The sequence below is a fragment of the Vicugna pacos genome, chromosome 15, assembly GCF_048564905.1.
Source record: "Vicugna pacos chromosome 15, VicPac4, whole genome shotgun sequence".
In the NCBI taxonomy this organism is placed as follows: domain Eukaryota; kingdom Metazoa; phylum Chordata; class Mammalia; order Artiodactyla; family Camelidae; genus Vicugna; species Vicugna pacos.
The window spans coordinates 6,940,443-6,949,002 of record NC_133001.1 but is presented as its reverse complement, the minus strand read 5'-3'; positions in this window follow the sequence as shown (position 1 = coordinate 6,949,002).

Genomic DNA, 8,560 nt, shown 5'->3' with positions numbered 1-8,560 from the left:
GAAGAGGTGGCATCTTTTTGGCACCAACGGGGGGCAGAGGAATGCGTACACTCCAGATTCTCTCACTCAGTGGAGGGGGAGGTGCAGGAAGATCACAGCAGAGCACCCCTGTCATCCAGATAAAGGGCTGGAAAGGACCCAAGGAAACCTGCCAATCTTCCTAGGCCGGGCCCGCAAGGGGCGGGGCGGGAGTCCCCGTCGCACTCCCATCCGTGCCCCCATGTTGTGCCTCTCCCCGCAGACAGTAAATATTGGTGTTGTGACTTCATTAATAAAGGCTTCTGTGAGCCTGAAAAACATGGAATCAGGATGAACTATTTTCTGAGCTGCGGGCTTGCCAGGTTTGCTAATTTGGGAGATTTTGGGCCCTCTCCAGGGAACAAACCAAAGTCTCTCTCGAAGAGACACAGATGCAGACGGGAAGGGGAGAGGAAGCTGAGGAATGGTGCTCCCCTCCCTCCCCCGAGCGCCCCTCCCCCTGGAGATCAAGCCCTGCAGAGGTGAGGACGGTGGACGGGCTGCTCAGCAGATCTTCCCTGGGCCGGCCCGACTCCGTCACGTCCCCTCATTTGGGCTGGCCCCCCGCCCCCGGGCCCGGCAGAGTCCCATGGGCTGAGTGACTACGGAGCACCTGTGAGAACCCCAGGTTGCGGGTGGCTGATGTGGAGGGAACGCAGGGAGCTGTCCTCAACTCTGGTGGCCCAAGCTGCGTGCCTCACCTTCAGGGCATGGTCTTTACTCATCCAGTTGTCCGCGGAGCTCTTCGGGGTCAGTCCCTCTGGCCTCCGCAGCAGCATGGCTCCCGCCCTTGGCATCCCTGCACTTGGTTTACACCAGCGCCTCCTCACCGGTTCTATGACTGCTTCCTGGGGTGCTTCATGGAGCCCTCCCTCCTCGTGACCTGGGTTCTGTCCCGGAGGGAGCCAGGCCGGCCCTCGGGGCTCCCTGGAGCCCCTGGCCCCGGGGGGCAGCCGCACAGCGGGAGGGGCAGGGAGGCCCGCAGGCTGAGCGGTGCAGGCCCAGCCAGCTTTCCTGCCAGACAGGCGCTGCCAGTGCGGAGCCAGACATCGGGAACAGGTTTAACCAATTACCCGAGCACCCCATCTGCTGTCTGGGGTGTGTGTGAGGGTGAGTGCATGTGAGGGTGTCTGGGAGTGTCTGGGAGGGCTGTGGGCGTGCGTATGTGAGTGTGACCGTGTGGGTGTGTGTGGGTGTGTGGCTGCATGTCCTGGTCAGCCCCCTCATTTGTCTAAAACTGTGGCTACCAGCTCCTGGTCCTTCTGTCTCCCCACGGCCTGGGGGTCCACGCGGACAACCCACCAGCACCTCAGCCTCTCATCCCCTTCTTTCCTCATCACCACCCACCCCCAGGAGGTATCAGGACCCAGAACTGTGCCTTCTTTCAAATCACACGTTCAGATGTCCTTTCCTCTCCGACCGCACGTCCTGCACTCGCATTCACACTCCCTCTACATCCATGCTTTGACCTCTCGTGCTCCTCTGTTATCTCCCTGACATCACCCTGTCCCTGTCCCCTAGTTGCACCTGCCTGGCAGAATCACAGACTTGCTTGGGCCTGTTTTCCCATCTGCCCTTGCAGCTGAGTCTGAGGATATCAGGCAAGCGCTCTGGACGGCACCCCTCGAAGTCCGAGGTCCCAGCCTCAGCTGAGGTCTCACCCTGCGAATAAGCCCACTCCCGTTCTCCACAGGTGTCTCCATCCTCCCCCTAAGCTTCTCCCCCAAACCTCTCTCCTCCCTTACCCTTGGCAGAGGGCCTCACTTCCACCTTCAGAGGGGAAAAAGAAGTGTTAAAAAGGAACGCCTTCATGTCAGTCAGGGGCCTGGTGGAAAGAGAGGGTCTCTTCAAATGGAGCGCTTTGAGGAGAGTTGAATAAAGGTACAATTGACAAATTCTGAAAAACCAAGAGAAGTTGCAGTAGCCCAAGGCTGGCAACCATGGGGAATCCACATGGCCCTTAGGCCTGAAGAGGCCAAGGGCGGGAGCAGTTACCCAGAAGCTGAGAAGGCAGTGGGTGGAGAAGGTTGCGGGGTGGATCTTGAGGGGCCCGGGAGCCCTAGCCTCTTACCGGGCTTCCCACCCCCGGACCCACACCGCCTGCATCCAGCCCATTCTCTCCATTTGCCTCCTGTCGTCACCCAAGACCCTTCCCTCCTTCTGGCCAGGGAAGGCCCTCCTCGCTCCTGGGTGGTGCTTCCGCTTTCCCGCCTTTACGGTCCCTTTCACTCTTGTGCATCAGTTTCAACGTGCCCAGGAGTCTCCGTTCTAAAGCCCTCCCTTTGCCGCATGTCATGCTGCAGCCACGTCATGTTTCTCTGCCCAACTCACAACCAGACTTCTGTAAGGAATTAGCTACACTGGCAGTCAGTGAGAGTCCGGCTAACTTAACCCACGGAGATCTGGCTTTTGCCCCGACCACGCTCCACTGAGATCATTCTCTCCAGGTCCTTTTAAGAGACACACCTTGGTCGTCATCTTCCTTCAGCTCTCAGCGCCTGATAAGTATGTGGACACCCTGTCTGACTTGAAGCGTTCTCTTCCCTTGTCCTCCGGGACACCACTCTCTGCTCATCTTCTGCCCCTGTATCAGTCTGCTGGGGCTGCCATGACCAGCACCGCACACTGGGTGGCTTACACAACAATGTGTTTTCCCCCAGTTCTAGAAGCTGAAAGTCCGAGATCAAAGTGCCAGCAGGGTTGCTGTCTTCTGAGGTCTCCGTCCTTGGCTTGCAGATGGCGGTCTTCATGTTCACGCAGTGTTCTCCCTCTATGCCTGTCTGTGTCCAAACTTCCTCTTAAGAACACCAGTCATACCGGATTAGGGCCCACCCTCATGACCTCATTTTAACTTAATTACCTCTTTAAAGACTCTACCTCCAAATACAGTTACATTCTGAGGTACTGGGTGTTGGGACTTCAACATATGAATTTGGTGGGACATAATTCAGCTCATAACACATTTCTTGTGGCTGAGCTTCTTGGCAGACCAGCCTCCCTGCCTCTACCCAGGCCTCACAGATAAGGACCCCTCGAGGTTCCAACCCAGGCCTTCCTCTTCTTACCCCACGTACCCCACCCCCCGGGTGGTTGCCACTGGTCCTTTAGCTTCAGGTGCTCTCAATAAATGGATAACTTGCCAGTCTGCATATCCAATCCTGACCGGCCTCCTGAGCTCCAGACAAACACCCCCAATTGTCTCCTGACATCTCAACTTGGTGATCTCATAGGAACCTCTAATAACCTGCAGAACAGAACGCATCATCTTCTCTGTGCATTTGTCCTTCCTTCTCTGTTCCTTAGTGCTGAGAAATGGTATCACCGTGTATCTCCTCAGCTGCCCAAGCCAGGAACCCGGGGCCATCTTTGACTTTTCTCTGCCATCCTTTCTGCAGTCAATCACCAAGAGCCGGTCAGTCCTGCATCCCTTCACTTCTGTCCATCCCCATCCTGGCCCAGGCCCCATCTTCCCTCACCTTGACTGCCACCATGGCCTCTTCCCTGGTCTCCCCAGCGGTCTTGCCTGTTCACACTCCACTCCACTCTGTTGAAAGATGATGCCACTGTGTCAGTAAGGCCTCCAGTGGCTCCCAGCTGACCTGGCCCTGCCGCAGCTGGCTCACTGACGTCCCCAGTGTCTTGCCCTTGTTCTGTAACAGCACCGGGCTTCTTGCAGCTCACCTCTGGAGGGAGTGAGGGCCCTGCTGTACTGTCCCTCCCTCGGCCGTGCTTACATGTGACGAGGAGGAGAGCCAGCCCAGGTGGCTGGGGATCCTTCACGTCCCCATTGGGCCTGCCTGGAGTCTGGGGGCGTCTGGTGTCTCTGTCAGCCCCTTTGTGCACCTTCTCTTTTCCCATTTTGTTCTCTCCTTCCTTCTCTCCACCCCACCGCAAGGCCCAGGGAACTGGGGTGTGGTGGGCCTCCAGATTCTTGCTCTGGCTGAGGAGGAGTCTGTCAGAAAGGAGCCAAGCTCTTGACCTTGAACAAGGCTGCTGGCAGCTACCTTGGAGTGGGACATGGAGAATGAGCACTTCTGGGCACTGCCCTGAGAGAGACACCTGGTACTGCAGGGGAGCATGGGCCTGCGGGGGGTTAGGCCTTGCAGGGAGTGGCCAAGAACTTCCTGTTTTGGGGGCTAACTAGAGGCAGCAGGAGGGGTGAGGTGGCAGGAGCAGCGGCAGCTCTGGGGGGGATGGGGGAAGCTCCATTCTGAAAATGAGGTCGGGCTCCCCAGAGCCTGGGGAGAGGGTCACTCATCACTGCCCTCATCCCCTAGCATTCTGACTCTCCTTCTAACCCTGGGCTGAGTGGGAGGAGGGAGGCCCTAGGGGCCAGCGGGTGGGGATGGGGCCAAGAGAAGCCGCATTCCTGGAGTGTTAATGATCTCCGGGCTGGGCAGGAGCTGAGCCCCCAAACCAGCTAAAAACAACAAACAGCTCCCAGGAGGGATTTGTGTCCGTCCTGAGAGGCAAGGATTTCCGTCCAGGTGGGGCTGTGGCCAGTGAGGCTCTCAGCAAAGAAATTCCCCAGAGACCAGAAGCCCCCGACCTAGAAGTATCACTCTGAGGCCAGAGCCTGTTGCCGAATCCCGGCCTCTGTGCTTTAGCAGGAGGGAAGCCATTTTTTGGTTACGATTATCTGGGTACTTCAGAGAGGAAATACAGCAGAGGATATGGGAGAGGGGTCTGTCCCTGGAAGGCCCCATCGGGTCCTGCTTGGTTACAATCCCTCCCCCACCCCTTTCCCTCCTTCCACCCTCCTAGAGAGGCCCAGCGCCCAGGCAAGGGGAGGCAGCAGCCCCCGTGACACCGGGGAGGCCTGAGAGAAGTCTGCGTGCATTCCTCACCTGGTCTCTCCAGTCCTTACTCCGGTCCAGCGAGCGATGCTGGTCTTGACATATTAGAGCCGAGGACACTAGGCTCTGCTGGGGAGAATGTTTCATAAAACATCTGACTGAACAAACCAGTGAATAAAGAAAGGGACTGGCTAGAAGTCACGGTCATGCTGGGGCTAAACTGGGACTGGAACCTGGATCTTCCTGATCCTAGCCATGAACCCAACCTCCACTACATGGTCCCCCTGGCATGGGAGGCCATCAGCTTCTCCCTGCAGGGCTGGGGATGCTGGAGGTCCCAGAGAAGAGGCCAGGCCTCCCTCCTTCAGGAACCCGGGGGCTGCCTGGAATTGGAGGAGCCAGAGCTGTGAGGAGGTGGCCAAGGCCTGGCCTTGGGGGACTGTGGAGGAGCTAGGAGGGGGCAGAGTTCCCAGGGATGGTGTCAGGCACAATGGCCAACATCACATAGATTTCCACTTGGCTCAGACCTCCTCCTATGAAGCCCCTCCTGGCCCCCAGGCAGTTCAGAATGCCCCTCCCCTTCCCACACCTCCTCCCTGTCCCCTGGACCTCAGCAGCGTGGGAGAATCTACCAAAATCCCTCATCTACTCAATCTTTTGCAGTGGGACCCTTAGTAGGTGCTCCACTCAGCAACCGCTCTGTAAAGGGGGTCCTTCTGCAGAGTTTCAACTCACCCTCATTGTCCAGTTTCCCGTCCTCACATGTCCTTCTGTCCTTTCCTCTCCTTTTCCACCTGGGCCTCCCAGTGGGCCTGACCCCTCCTGGAGCCTGGGTCAGCGCCTTCCTCGGGGGCCTTCCCACAAAATCCCTAATCTCTCCTCTCCCCACCACAATTCACAAAGCTGAGCCCTGATGTTTTAAATCAATCATTTATTGCCCACAGCACATTAGTGTTACATAAATCACAGAGATTGAGAAATTTTCTGAGAAGTTTAAAAAGACACCACCAAGTCCCCTGGGTGTGGCCGAGGCGTGTGTGCTGGTACCTCACTCACACCGGCCCAGGGCTGGAAAACCACCGTGCCTCCACCCGCTGGCCCTTCTCCTCTCAGGACGTCACCCTGCTCCCGGGCTAGAGGCCCAGGACAGGAGAGCAGCTGGCTCAGGAACTGGAAGTCAGGAGCTGGAAAGGAGTCTGCTGGCCATCTTGACATCTTGGGCTTTTAGTCCCTGTGCTTTCAGATTGCTCTCTGGAAATGAGAGAAGGGCGTCCCCGCGCCCGAGGGATGTTTGGCGTGAACAGAGGAGGGTCGACAGGTACACCAGGGCTGGAGAACCAGTTGCAGGGACGCCGTGTACTCTGGCACAGCTGGGCCAGGCTCCAGCCTCTGGGTCCCAGCTCAGCCTCCCCCTCAGTTAGGAACCAATCTGCCCACAAGGCCTCCCTTTCCCTGGTCTCAGCAGAGTGGAGGATGGATGGTGGCCAAAAATTTCCCCTCATGGTACTTTTTGCAGCCAGAGCAGGATTTAGCAGCATGGCCCGCTGAACCTCTGTCACCAGTACCCTGAGCTATAAGGATCCTTTGCTGCCCACCCCCTCAGGAAAAGCCCCCTTAGCTCACGTGAAATTGCACTGGGAGCATGACCAGAAATCATCCGGGAGAAAAAGTAAATAGGTTATGAGACGCCGAGGCCGCAGGGCTCACAGGGTTGGGGCAGGGGTCGGGCTGGGCCGGGGCAGCCAGCAAAGAGGCAGAGTTGGAAAGATCCCATCCTTGCCAGGTCCCTGGAGGTGATGGGCAGTATTGGTCCCAAGGTGAAGTGCACAAGAACAAGACCCTGTGAGAGGTGGGGCAAGGTGCACTCGAAATGAGCTTTTCAAAAGAGGACCAAACATGCCCAGCCCCCAGTCATGGCACATTCACATTATGGCAGGATTAGCTAAAAACCCCCTGCCCCCCACCACTGTGGTGCCCACTCTACTGTTTTGTCCTCCATGCTTGTCTCTGCCTCCTCCCCCTCCTGATGGGCGGGCTGCTCCGCAGGAGAGTGGGGAGCTTTCAGGGCAGCATCCTGCAGAGCTGGCTCGGGGCACAGGGCCTGGCTGGGGGGTTCTGGGGGGTCAGTGCCCGTGGAAGGCCCACCTCACCACAGCTCCCCCGCCCTAAGGATGGCAGGACCCCCCATGGCCACCACCTTGCTGCCCTGCACTAGGCCTTCCCACAATGGCGTGTGTTCATCTCCAGCCAGGTCTCTCCCCAGGCAGCGTCACCAGGGGGGCAGAGCCCTTTGGCTGCACACGGAGGGCTCCATTCCAGTTGGTCAGGGGAGGGGAGTTTGAGGACCAGGCTTCCTCTTTGTTTGGGCCTTTTAGATAAGGGCTTATCTGTTCACCCCCACCTCAGGCCCTGCCTTCACCCGCAAAGCTCCAGCAGAGCCCTCCCCTCTCCTGGCCCGCAAATGGGAAGGAGACAGAGCCAGCGGCAAGGGGCCTCGGCGGCTGCGCAGGGTCAGAGGCAGCGGCATAAACATGTGGGCCCACACTCAGGCCCATGCAGGCGCGCTACCTCCTGCTTCAGAACTGTGAAGTGTTTGGCAAAGGTCAAGTGATCCCAGGAGGTGTGTTCATATACAGAAAGGCAAGGCCCAGGTTCTGAGGCCAACAGCTGGCCATTCCCAAAGGAGTCTGCCCCATTCCCAGTCCAGTGTTCACGCTGGAGATGTGCCTGGGCTGCCCAGCATCTGAGCAGGACAGGCAAAGATGAAGTCTCGCTGGAAGAGCAGGTAGGAACCCTTCAGTCCAATCCTCTGGTTCCAGACAGGGAGTGGAGGCTCAGAGAAGGGAGTGGACTTGCTCAAGATCACACAGCAGAGACAGGGCCTGTCATTCCTAGACTGATGCTCTCAGGTAGATGCCTAGAGATCTGGCCTCTGCATTCTCTTGCAAGAGATCCCCCAACTCAGGAGATGATGGGACCGAGCAGGTGGCCCTGGTGGCTGGAAAGGATGGCAGTCAGCCTGGCTCCAGTCCCACCCTTGACCCTACTGCCTGGCTCCCAGGCTATGCCTGGAAGGAAGGTCTTCCCACAAGGGCCAGAGTGGAGGCCCGCAGTTCCCGCCAAACATCGGTCCTTCTTAGGGCTTTCTGTCTGGAGCTGGGGTCATCTCAGGGGCCTCAAATGGATCAGGGATCCATGAAGGGTGACACCAGCCCCAGTCTGTCACTGGGCTTCATGCAGGTGTGGCATGAATGAAGGCTGTCCATCCTCAGAGCCAGCTGCCCAAGGAATCTTCCAGAGGCCACCAGTGACTTCCTGGGCCACCTCCTGAGAAACTCAGATAGAGCTGGTTCATCCTGTGAGGTGGAGACTGCCTCCCCTCCCCTCCCCAGCCCAGCCCAGCCCAGTAGATCTTAAATCTACCAGCCCAGCCACCAAATCACCCAGCCCCCAGGCCTACGCCTACTCCCACTGCTGGCCACCTGCTGCCTCTGGGCAGCTGCGACCAAGGCTTGATTTGGATGAAAAATAAAAATAAAAAAGAAATCAAACTAGAAAAAGATCCTAATCCTACCCTGTGGGCACTCTACAATTTTTCAGCTTCACACGTAATTGTGCTGAGTAGAGTTTTGACAACCCCACGTAAGGCCCAGAAATGCACTTGATTATTTTTGTAGTAAATGTGTCAGAATTCCTCTCCCTTATGTTAACGCGTGAATAGATTAGTCTCCCTGCCCCTGTTGGGG